Source organism: Pleurodeles waltl, chromosome 5 (assembly GCF_031143425.1).
Source record: "Pleurodeles waltl isolate 20211129_DDA chromosome 5, aPleWal1.hap1.20221129, whole genome shotgun sequence".
Classification (NCBI taxonomy): domain Eukaryota; kingdom Metazoa; phylum Chordata; class Amphibia; order Caudata; family Salamandridae; genus Pleurodeles; species Pleurodeles waltl.
The window spans coordinates 1,149,814,294-1,149,827,136 of NC_090444.1; the positions used below are offsets into that span (position 1 = coordinate 1,149,814,294).

Below are 12,843 nucleotides of genomic sequence, written 5' to 3' on the forward strand. Positions count from 1 at the left end.
CTGCCTTCACCTAGAGTTAAGTAGTAGAAGTGCAGTGCTGGCAGCTCACAGTGTTTTTAGTGATCAGTAGACTGAACAGGTCCGATTTTACATGTGTCACTAGGGCTGTATCTCCTGGCCTACTTTAGGGAAGTTCTGCTGCTGTGTGCTTAACTCATTTGTTGGCCTGCATTGGGTTGTGTGCAGCGCAAGATGTGTCTGAGAGATTGTACAATGCAGGACAAATAGTGCAGAAGGTTGCATGTGTGCATGAGGATGTACGTGAGCCTGAAAGATGGTACAGTGCAGGGGAAATAGCATGAGTGGCTGCGTGTGCACGTGAGGATGTACGTGTGCCTGGCGGATGGTACAGAGGAGAAACAGCACAAGCAGCTTCGCATGTGCCTGCTGAAAGATACATCACATAGTAGATAGGGCGTGATACTGCATGATGACACGTTAGGACTTATATGTGCCCTGGAAGAGGTACAGGACACTGGGGACTGCAAGCAAAGGAATGCATGGGTGCGCCAGGGCTACAGAATGACGGGAGTAACAGCTGACATATAAAGAAAAAATGCCCTAAGCTCTTTTATGGACAGATGGTAGTGTGATTGTAATTCTGGTAAATAGTTCAGAAACAATAATAGATCAACTGCTCACTGCCTCAAAGTCTTGTCAACTCACATTGTTCAGAAACAACACTAGCAATGGTACTGAAAGCTTGTTCTAAAGCAGGAAAATAGAGAGGAAAACGATGAACTTGTGCTTCTACCATCATCATCTATGTTACTCACCTCTGTTTCCTAAAAACTGTTACTCAGCAGGATATGTCACAGATTGCTAGCTAAACCGATAGAAAGGTCTGTCCCCACAAACAAGGATACGTAAGACCAAAAGTGGAGAATGTGCTACAGGTATGCAACTTATTTTTACCCTTATCTTTACTTCCTCCATTTTAAAAAGTTTTTGGAAGGTATACAAGCAGGAAATAAACGGGACAATGGTAATCACCAGCTTAAATCTTTTGCCGCAGAGCCACAAAAAAAATCACTGATGATCGATTTTAAAAAAACAATAAAGTTTGTTTCTGTGTTTCGTATCAAAATACATCTTTGTGAATGTTTGCTGTCTTCACTCACTGCCAAATCTATTTGAAACACAATAGACACCCTATCAATTGAAGGAAATGAAAGACAGAGACAAACTGGAAAAAGTAACATATATAAATTAATTGAAAACAAGGGGAACACAAGTATGGACATCACGAAAAAACAAATGATGCCATGTAGCAGTGTCTGTAAAAGACAAGCAAGACAGTCTGGATCACCATCTTTAAGGTATACTGAACAGTCCCACTCTCTTGAAAAAACTGTGACTGTTCTGGAAGGTGGCTTTAAGACAGAATAGCTTTCAGCGACACAACAGGAGACAGGCAAGCATGCAATAGATGTCATAGATACCTGGCACCATTACTTGTTTTCATCATTTCATCATAAGGAACAGACACATTGGGAGCATTGACAGTGAGTGAGAAACGTATAATTGCAAATGTTGCTCAAAGGCATCTTGGAACTCGGAATGACTGATAGAAAATAAGGTGTATACACAAAGTCGTTAACAAAATAAATGGGATTGCAGAGCCTTATACAAACTCATGAGATAAACCATCTTTTACAGGATCAAAGGGAGACTGGTCCAGATCTAGGAGACAATGATGGGGAAAGCCATCACACCAAACTCTGAAGGTTAAAAATCCGAACTGTGAATAAAAAAAGAGAACCTGTCTGACAGGTAAGGAGCCATTTGGTCGAAGTCTGGCATTAATAGAAGTTGGAATGCCTCTTTTTGCATGCCCACATTTCTATTTTTTGGACTGATGCTGTTTGTTTTTTGATGCTGTGGATTGGGGCTCTGCTAACCAGACCACAGTGCATGTGCTCTGACCCCTCCCCCCCAAAACAGGTTGTATTTGGATATACTCCTAACTGGTATATGTAACATACCTATCAGTCCCTAGAATATGGTAGGGAGTGTACCAGTGGCCTATAATTTAAATGTCAGTAGTGGACTGCAGCCCACATTCTGCCACAACTAACATGACAGTGCAAAACTTGACTACAGATCTACCACTGTTGCCTGTCTAAGCAGTTTTAAAACTGCTATTTCGACCTGTCAAAATAACCACTTTGACAAGCCTAAACCCTCCTTTTAAATATGAATACATCACCCCTAAGTAGGCCTCTGATGCCCATTGGGCAGGGTGCATAGTATTTAAAAGTAGGACATGCAAAATGTTAATGTTAAACATGTCTTTACAGTGAGAAGCTACTTTCATTGTAGCAGGTTTAGCTATTCCATAGGAAGGCATTGGGATAACATATTATAATTAATAATTGTATCTCTGGTTAGGAAATAGCTACACAGTTAATTCTGGAGATTTTAAAATATTCATAACATTTAGCAAAAAGTACTTTTTAAAAGTCCCCTTTTACCTCCTAAAACCTCTAGAAGCCCATTTGCAGGAGCTTCCAGCTGTCACCAAGGAGCTGAATAGCCCTTTTGATAGGCTGTGAACTTGGTCCTGGAGCTGAGGCAAGAGCTTTGGGTGTGGCGAGTGCCTTTCCTATGTCAGGTTGGCCATTAGGGCTGTGCTGAGGAACTTAGTTAACTTCAAAGAGGCTTACACTGTCACAGTCAGAGGTAGTTAACACCTGGGCCTGCCACTCCCTTTGTCCCTCTAGTCAGCCAGGCACCAATCCCTGTGGGAGAAGAGCGTTCCCAAGAACTGGTGTTTAGTGACCACAGAGGAGGGGGTTCCTCATTTCCCTGGCCACTATGGGACTGTTTGCAGTAGGGAACATAGGAACTGCTGCCAACGTGGGTGGGATTACTCCTGGGAACCTTTTCCCTATTGGTTTGGGAGGGACCAGGAGTCACCCCCACACATTGGCTAATACCTGGCTTGAATGTGGCACCCTTGGGTACCGTCTTCAGAACACCACTGGACCAGTGGAAGACAGAAGAACTGGACACGCTGTTGAGACCTGTGAGTAGAACCAAAAGGCTTGGCCTGCTCCTACTTGTACCCAGGACAAAAGTAGACTCTAATGGTCAGCTGGCTGGCCTCCTTTCAAGCTACAGGGACACTACAAGCTGCTAGAAGTCCCTTTCCTGAAGAACTAGCTGGATCATTTTAAATTGGACCTGCCCCGGACCTAACTGGTGGCGTCTGCTTGAGTGAGTTGTGACCCCTTAGCGCTATTTCTAAGGACCTCAGACCTTTGGCGTGTCAAAGTGTACTCCCCTAACATCCTGAAAAATCTGGGACTTAGACATTTTTTGTCTCCAAAGACCCTCAGAGGACCAGTACAAACCTGCCAAGTTTATCCAACAAAGGTGCTTAATCACCAATGCCAAAAATTCAGGCTGACTCCATCCGAAGTTGTTCCACAACAGCAAATCTATTTTAATGGGACATCATTGTGAAGTTTTTGGGCCCTGTTTGGCAACAGCTTGCAGCCTTGCCCCACTAAAGGAATTAGAGCTCCAGAAAAATGACTACGTCCGAACGTAGAAATTTGCAGTGGGCGAAAGCGCATAAAGTATTTAGCTGGTGAGGGACCTTCTTTGGTGCAAATTCTGAATTTCTTCCAGTCTGAACCTTCTCAGCAAATGCCAAACGCTTCATCAGAACCTCACCCACTGGCTGTGTGGCCGGGTGGAACCTCTCTCAGCCACAGATATCAGCTTTGCCCTGCTAAGGATTTTTGGCTTCTGTTTCAGAGAATAAGTCAGAAGGTAAAAATTCCAACCAGGACGAACCTGGTTTCTGTATCCGACCTGTGTTCCACTGCGGTTAGCGTAAGATCGCACGTATGTTCTGGTCAAGTGCAACCAGATGACTGCAGTTGGTGCATAATGCTTTTTGGCACTATTTTCATTTAAACTTTAGAAATGCCTATCTCTGGTTCTCTTTTTTGCATTTTTGTTGTTTTGGTGTCATTTTGTACAATAAAATATTCTCTACTTTTATAAATGTTTTAATGTTTTGGGAGTTTGACTTTTTAACTGCTTTAACACTTCTAAAGACTTTATCCATTTTCTTATGTTAAGCCTGTCTGCCTTATGCCATAGACACCAGGGCTTGAGCTCAGGTTTAATCATGGATGCCATTTAGGGGTCACATGTGCAACCCCTGACTTGCCCCTTGCAAACCCTAGCACTGCCTTTGCGACCCCCGGCCTCAGAGGTGGCAAAATCAGCACCAGGGGCACAGGGACAGCTCATCCTTATGGACATCGGTTGGGGTCCCACTTTCCTTGTCAATGTTTCATTGCACTAATACGGAATAATATATTATTAGTATAATAAAGAACGTAGTACAATTAGCTGGAATATGACCCTCACTGGCAGCTGAGGTAAGTAAAAAGTAATTTTAAATGTATGGTGTGTGCATGCTTGTGGGTGAGAGTCTGTTTATGCTAGAGTGTGTGTGCATGTGTAAATATGTGTGTATGTGTAAGCATGTGTGTGAGTAAAAGTAAAGAGCAAATGACATGTGATGTCACTTCTGCTACCCCAGGCATTTTGGGGAATTGGTGTTCATGGGTTTAATTTACTGCAACCTTTAGTGGACTTAACAAGATTAATGACATTATTACTTGTGGTCAATTGCCATCCACCCCAAATAATAATCCACTTTCTCACAGCCCCTAATACATGCAGTTGACGTAGATCTAAACAAACTGCTTTCAAATGGACTTACTGGGCCACAGGAGCAAATGGAGAGAACAGCAAGATTTATGGTCAAATTTACAATGGTTGTCCAACCACCATACTTTGAACCATCTGAACCTCTTTATCATCTTAGCATTAAGTAAGCCCCACCTAGCTGATGTTTTAACAATGTAATCTAGAAATAACTGCAGCTCCCACCATAGATCATGCAAATGTTGGGAATTCAAGAGTAGTATCTTTTTCTACATTCTTATTTGATGAAAATATCTGGAGACCTGGCAACCTACACTTCTGACAATGAATAATAAAACCATAGTCTAGAGGGCATGAGATGGTCTTCAGGTGGCTGGTGCATTGGGAGCTATGCCTCTGTAACATTTCTGTTTCCACATCATGAGAAACTGCTTTGGGTAAGGATCAGGTAAGACAACATCTCAAAACAGGGAGTTTGTCAGTCTCACTAAGTGATCATGTTATGTTGCTTTCTTGCCTTGTTCCTAGGCTTCCTGTACCCTGACTCTAGGATTACAGGAGCTATTCTACAGGAGAAGAATTCTTTGTACATTTTAGCAGCTTGATTGCATGGTCACACTAAACTATGATGTATCCAGTGATCTATGTTTACTGAACGCTGCTGACCATCTAGCTCATTTGCACTGAAGGACTTTCAGTGTATATCCTTTACATGATATTCTTGTCCAGAATTTGAGACATTTTGAGTATCATGATTTTTTGAAGATTGAGATTTGACTGCTTGCTAGTCATAAGTATCTGACATGACTCCTTTTCTGAACCTCGTGAATGTCTGATTGCTGTGCAATGGTTCCATTTTCTTTCAGAACAGCTCCGCTGTATAAGAAGGCAGTTTAGAATTTAGTTTAGCATAGTAGCTTTTTCTATACTTATTCTTGCATGGTGTGTATATAGATTTATAGATTTAATTCAAAGATTTTTCTGTAGAAACTTTCTTAAGGGAAAGCTATAGTTTTTTTTTAAAGATCTGGTTTCTGAAGCCAGAGCCCATCCTAACAAAGGTAATAATGCAGTCACTCTTTGTGTGATTAATCTTTTAGAAAAGGTAAGATTCTAAAATTCCTGTGTGAAAAAATTAAGGTGTTCCTTGCGCTTTTTGTTAGCAATACTACAGTGGATATTTGGGCTCATAACCAGTGGGGGTAAAGAGACAGACTTTTTTTTAAGGTAATTGATAATTGATAATTGTATCTGTTACAATATCCACATTTTAGAAGTAATGGAATTCTAATTAAAGATTCATTTTCTTCTTTGCATGTATATCCCCTAAGATTTGTTAAGATCCTTCAAGATTCAGAGTGTTCTTTAGCTGTTTGATTCTGTTGCAAAATCACACCCTGCACCATGCATAGGGCAGTCATCAAAATATATAGTGATGATGTTTCAAAATAGAGAGGGGCACTGGCAAATTCACAAGCTAGTGATCATTCTTAATTTGTGACAAGACCACAGAGCTCACTTGTTCTCTCTGATAAAACAGCTTATCAGAGCAAAAACCAAGATTCTGAACCCTGTAGAACTGGTATGGAGGAGATCAAATATCACTGGGCAAACAGTGTGGCTCCACAAGCTATCCTGCCTAGAAATAATACTATCAATTTGTATGGGTTGAGCTTTACTGGGTTACTGTTCATAATGGCTCGGACAGCATTGAAAACAAAAGAGAGTATGATCAAGCAAAGATGGCCTGTTGAAATGCAGAATAAGCTGAGTGTCATTGATATAAGAATTAAACCCATTGCAAATGATCTAATAACGGTCCATAGTGGAAGCATCTATATGATGAAAATGGGCGATACAGAAAACCTTGAGGATCTCCAATACTAACTCTGATCAGTAAGAAAGAAGAGAACCAACCCATGTCCACTTAATGCAAGCCTACCATCAAACCCAGGATCAAGATGGAATGATCCACTGTATAAAAGGTGGAGCAAAGATCTAAAAATATCAGGCCAGCAGGATGGCGAATGTACATGCTCAATCTGAGGACATTCTGGACTGTGAGTAGGATGGTTTCATTACAGATCAGCTGAATTATGTATGTGAACGGAGTATCCATCTTATCAAAGAGGATTTGAGAGTGAGCGGAATTAGAAAAGCCACATAAGGAGGGAAGATTACTTTACATCCACAGTCAGTCTTAGTTGAATTTGAAGCTTTAGCAATTGTATTGCTTAAAATGATGGTATTTGCATAAAAAGGATACATTTTTATTATCTCAATTGCAAATATAAATGGACTAGGACTCTTAAGAATAACAGAGGTGCCATTTGTGTTCAGCCTGCTTCGTTGCTAATATATCGGCAATAAAGTCAGTAATAAACCACCAATTGTGTGGTCTTCTTGAGTGGCCATCCTTTCCACAAAAAGGACATACTTGGTCTGAACACACATTAGGAGTGTGAGGGAAGACCTGTACCACAAAATTTGGATTAACATCAGGGAAGACAGTAGCAAAGAGCTGTTCAAATTTAGCTGTAGTCCATTCCACATTATGCAAATTCCAAGGGATTGCTTGACCTAACTGAGACCTGTAAAAAGGGTCTCAAACAAAAAGTTTAAGTCTCAAACAAATTCATAGTCAGAATGCCTAGGAGCTTGTTGAGTTAGTCTGACAAAGCTTGAGGGACAGAGGATGGAACTGTACGCCAGCACAAACAATATGGAGTAAGTTCGCAAAGTTAATTTTATTTAAAACCAGGATCTTCTTCAGTGGTATTTCTAAAACAGGCATCTCCAACGAGTAGCTGTGAGCTACCAGTAGCGTTTTGGTAGTCATAAAGTGTTACTTGGAAAAAAATGGTTAACGTTTCATAAGGTATCTAGATCTACTATTTGAAAGAATTATAATTTACATAATGATTTTGGTGCAAGGGGTGTTGCAGCTACGGCTGTTAAGTATTACCTATTTAGAGGCATTCCAATTGATAACCCCTTTTTTACTTTGCTCTTGGCAACCCTGCCTAACACTCTGATGTGATAACTGCTGACAATCTTTGATGGGGTGGTCACTACTTCGTCACTAATATTAGTAGCTTGAGATGATTTTCAAGGAACATAAGTAGCTCTTGATATAGAAAAGGTTGGAGACCCCAATTCTAGAATGTTTGTGGAAGTGGCATTGTTGTGTGATTTGAAGATAATTGTGATCACAATCCCCTCAATCCAATGATCACAGGGTAACATCTTGTTAGACTTGGCAGTTTTTTAGCGTGTCTCGTCTGTCTTCTTGCCTTCTGACCTCCCGTTTTTATGGTTTACTGGACTCTGTTTTTGCTGGTTTATTGTCTCTGTGCGCCTTACCACTGCTGATCAGTGCTAAAGTGCAAGTGCTCCCTAGGTAAATTGTACTGTTGATTGGTTTATCCATTATTGGCATTTTGATTTGCTAGTAACTCCCTAGTAAAGTGCACCAGAGGTGCCAAGGGCATGTATATCAAATGCTACTGGTGGGCCTGCAGCACTGATTGTGCCACCCACATAAACCCCTGTAAACATGGCTCAGACCTGCCACTGCAGTATCTGTGTGTGCAGTTTTAAACTGCCAATTCGACTTGGCAAGTGTACCCACTTACCAGGCCCCAAACCTCCCTTTTTGTACATGTAAGGCACCCCTAAGGTAGGTCCTAGGTAGCCCCACGGGCAGGGTGCAGTGTATTTAAAAGGTAGGACATGTAATGGTGTGTTTTACATGTCCTAACAGTGAAATACTGCCAAATTCGGGTTTCACTGTTGCAAGGCCTATCTCTCTCATAGGTTAACACGGGGCTGCTTTTAAATCACTTTAAAGAGCAGATTCCCTTTGATAGCAGATAAAAGTATGGAGTTTAGGGTCTTTTAACTCACAATTTAAAAATACATCTTTTAGTGAAGTTGTTTTTTGGATTGTGAGTTTGAAACTGCCACTTTTAGAAAGTAGGCATTTTCTTGCTTAAACCGTGCTGTGGCTCTGCCTGTTTGTGGATTCTCCGTCTGGATCAGTTTGACAGTTGGCCTGTTTACACCTCTCCTCTAGACCGTGACACAAAGGGAGCTGAGGTGTAGTCTGCAAATCCCTATGAGCCATCTGAGCTAGAGTGGAGGGAGGAGTGGTTGCTTGCACCTAAAAGGACTGTGCCTGCCCTCACACAATGAAGTCTCCACTGGTGTGTGTCTGGGGCCCGGCCTGGACAGGGAAGGATCTTGCAAACACTTGAGACTTTGCTTTGAAGTTTGCCAACTTTAAAGGCAGAAAGGGGTATAATCAAAAGACTAAAAACCCCAGATTTTTAGAATCTTTCTGGAATCAAGAGGAACCTCTGCCCAGGATAAGAGCTGAAGGGACAGTACTGTCCCTTTGCTGTGTTGCTTTGTTGGACTGGCCTGCAGTTGCTGCCTCTGCCTGAAAAGAGTGCAAAGGGTGAACTTTGCTGCGTGACCTGCTTGAAAGAGTTCTCCAAGGGCTTGGAGTAGAGCTTGCCTTCTGTTGAAAGTCTCAGGGTCACCAAAGACTTCAGTTTCCTCGACCTGCAGCACTGGGAACTGTGTGTTTTGTGCTGTTCAAGAGGAGAAACCACTGCGCTGCTGCCAATGAAGCTGCTGGTCTGCACTGTGACCTGCTGATGCCGCACGGAGCCGCACTCACTGCTTTGCACCACTACCCTGGTCTCACCGACGCCGTCATCACTGAGCCGCTGCTCGCACCATGACCTGTGGGCACCGCACTCCGGCACCGCCTTGCTCACACCGCAGTCTGGGCATCCCGGATGACGCCACTCCTGCTGACACTGGCGCCGCAGTCTGCACTGTGGCCTGTGGACATCGCTCGTGAGGTACATGAAGCACCGCCCCGCACCGCAGCAAGGTCCACCGGCGCCAGCACCGTCACCAGGCATCCCTGTCTGTGAACCTGCTCGTGAGGGTCACGAAGCACTGTCCCGCCCTGCACCGCTGGATTGGGCCTACCAACGACAGAGGTTCAGCAAGGACGCCGCTGCTGCCTGCACCGTGACCTGGTGACACCGCACTTCGCACTGCATTGTTTCACACTACAGCCCTGGTCTCACCGACGTTGCTGAATGCCGTCACCAAGCTGCTGCCTGCACCGTGACCTGTGGGTACTGCACGTTGCATCATCCCACTTCGCCGCGCAGCACCAATGCCATCCACGCCAGCACTCCTGACTTCATCAGCCCAAATTTTATTCCACAATACGTGTCACTTCAAGGGCCCTACGACTCCTGCACCGACTCTGGAACTGACACCACGACACCAGCGACGCTGCTCTATGGAGCTCACCGTGGGGATCACGACATCCTGCACCTCGAAAGGTACGTTTGCAGGTCTTCCCAATACCATAGTTGGCCCGCAACGCCGCGGCCGGCCTGAACAGTTGGTTTTGTTGATCACGACGTCGTGATAGCCCCAGGTGAAGCTATCGACTTCAAGGAACTCTATTTTGAGTAAATCTTGTAGAATTTTTATATTTATCACTGTATAGTGAATTTTTTATCGTATTTTGTCTTGTTTTATATGGATAAATATTGGCTATTTTTTCTAAAACTGCTGTGGTGTCCTTTTGTAGTGTTTTCATTTATTACTGTGTGTTATGTGCAAATGCTTTACACATTGCTTTTGAGATAAGCCTGACTGCTCGTGTCAAGCTACCAAGGGGGTGAGCAGGGGTTATCTGAGCGGATATCTCTCTTATCCTGACTAGAGTGAGGGTTCCTACTTGAAAAGGGTTCAAACCAACTGGCAACTAGAGATCTCATTTCTAACACATCCTATAAACAATAGTGATTGATAAGAAAATATCAGGACCTGAGGACTCACTGTGCCAAATTTCTTAAATGAAACCAGAATCACGCTGGTAGTCTGACAGAAGAGTATGAAGTGTTGCACAAAGAGTGCTTGTGGTAAATAGGGCAAAACTGAGTTGAGAGAAATGCAGATGGGACATCAAAGAATATTTAGGAGAGGGAAAGCAAAAAAATGCAACAGATACTCTGCTCCAAAAATACAGGTCAGAATGGTTGAAGAGAGGTCCTTGGTGCATACTTCTCATGATACAAATTACTGGATGACAATATTATGTGGTCCGCTGGGTCTTGGCACTTGGCCTTCTGTGTGCCTTTCTCACAGCAAGTAAAGCTATGTCAGGGCTGTCAGGAGAATAAAGAGTCACCCCTGCTTATTTCATGACACAAAATGTGAATAGGATATAAAATGAAGACATCCTTTAGCTGATGAAACAAAAATTCATTTATGCATCTACGAAAATAAGTTAATCTGTTGCAATGCAAATAATAAAAACAGCCTTATATGTAATTGTGATCAAGTGAAATGATCCTTCATCAGCTGCATATTGCAGCTGGCATCTAACAGGTTTATGTGCTTAATATTAAACTACCACATATCAAATGTTTAGGTAATAAAATGAGAGAAGATATGAAGAATTAACCCTTGTGTCTGGAACAGACAGTTCTCCATCTGTGGTATGTGCAATATCCTGGTGTGTTCAAGGATAAGAGACCTAAGAACTTTGTTGTGCGCCAGCCAAAATAGCAATGGGGTAAATACAAGAACGCATGCTGGGCCAGAAATTGTGAATCATAAGAAATGAGTGGCAAGTCAGAGAGGGATGCAAAAAGTCACCCTGATCAGCTCAAAAGAAGGTTATCCAATGGGAAGCCCAAACTCATATCTTCTATTAAGAATGCACCCATTGATATTTGGAGGTTTGTGGAAAACACAGAATTTGGCTTTGGGCAGTTCCATATGCCTAGTTGTTAGACATCATGGAGTTTAGTCACCAACCAGCTAGGGTGTGATGAATCATGCTTAGCCAATCTAGCTCCATGGTCTTGACTTCTGTTGGATAGTACCAACGGCAGTCATGTGCTGGCAAGTTCACACTTCCATTTATGTAGGGTAGGTGGAATAGATGATCTGAGTTCCCTCCTGCTAGTTTCATGAACAAAACTGCAGACCAGTTGTTAATGTAAGTTATACTTACCTTCGCCAGGAGGACTGGCAGAAACAGCATTACCCCAAGGGAGATCACATCAGTCTTCAAGATGCTGAATTAGAGCAGATTGTCTTCATATAACTGCAACTTTTCTTCAGAGGTTTACGAGGCCAGAAATGGCTGGCAGCATGGAACAATGGTACTTTGTCACTTATGACATTAGAGGGCTGGTAGTTGCAATGTTAATTCTCTCATCATAGCCTGTGTATTTGTTTACAGAAGGTTTTTTGTTAGACCTGGCCCATGTAGCATTTTGACTGCAGCAGTGCAGTATGGAATCCTGCCATATACTCATTGTAACAAACTGGCAAACTCTAATTCTGATTGGCAAAGAGTGAATATAATGAGAGGGGGGGACAAACTGTAATGAATCTTGGGCTGTGGAAAAAACACTATATAGTACTAACTTATATAACGGGAAAGGAATGGATACTTGTGAGGGTGACATAATTAAGTTCCTTTCGTAGAACGTAGCAGGCTTAAGATCAAAGCTCAGCGACCACGAATGGTGTAACTTTATTGAACAGTACCATATAATCCTGATGCAGGAAACCTGGGCACTTCAGTCAGTGCATAGAAAGGGGTACCTGACTTTTTACAAGCCATCACTCCCTTCAGCATCAGGTCGTGCCTCAGGAGGGCTAGCAATCTGGCTTAGGCAGGAGCTATTCCATGAGGTAAAGGTAATTACCTGCAATAATAGGGATACCCTGGCCATTGAACTTAAGATCACAAATTGTAGAGGGGCTAACTACATAGTCCTTGTAAACATTTATATTAGACCAATAAATATTCAAATTCCTATAGTAGCTCATGTAGCGGACGTGCTAACCCAGCTGCCCGGGGGAACAACGGTAATACTCAAGATCAGACACTCCGGCTGTACCTATGTTTAAAAGATGAACCTTCACAAGCCACCTTGAGTATATTTTTCTGGACCAAATGCTCTGGCCTTCCCTTTTTGATATGGTAGTGATTCCAAGAGCCGATAGTGACCATCAAGCCCTTAGTGCAGACTTTTCAGCCCCTCTCTTCACAAACAAGTCTTGCCCATGTGGGTAACATGCAACAACACCAAGACA

General features: G+C 42.7%; 1 protein-coding gene across 9 annotated transcripts in view; it reads right to left on the reverse strand.

Moving 5' to 3' along the window:
- Positions 1 to 12,843, reverse strand: part of FAM184A (family with sequence similarity 184 member A) — a 670,286-nt gene that overhangs the window by 119,238 nt on the left and 538,205 nt on the right. The window lies entirely within an intron of this gene.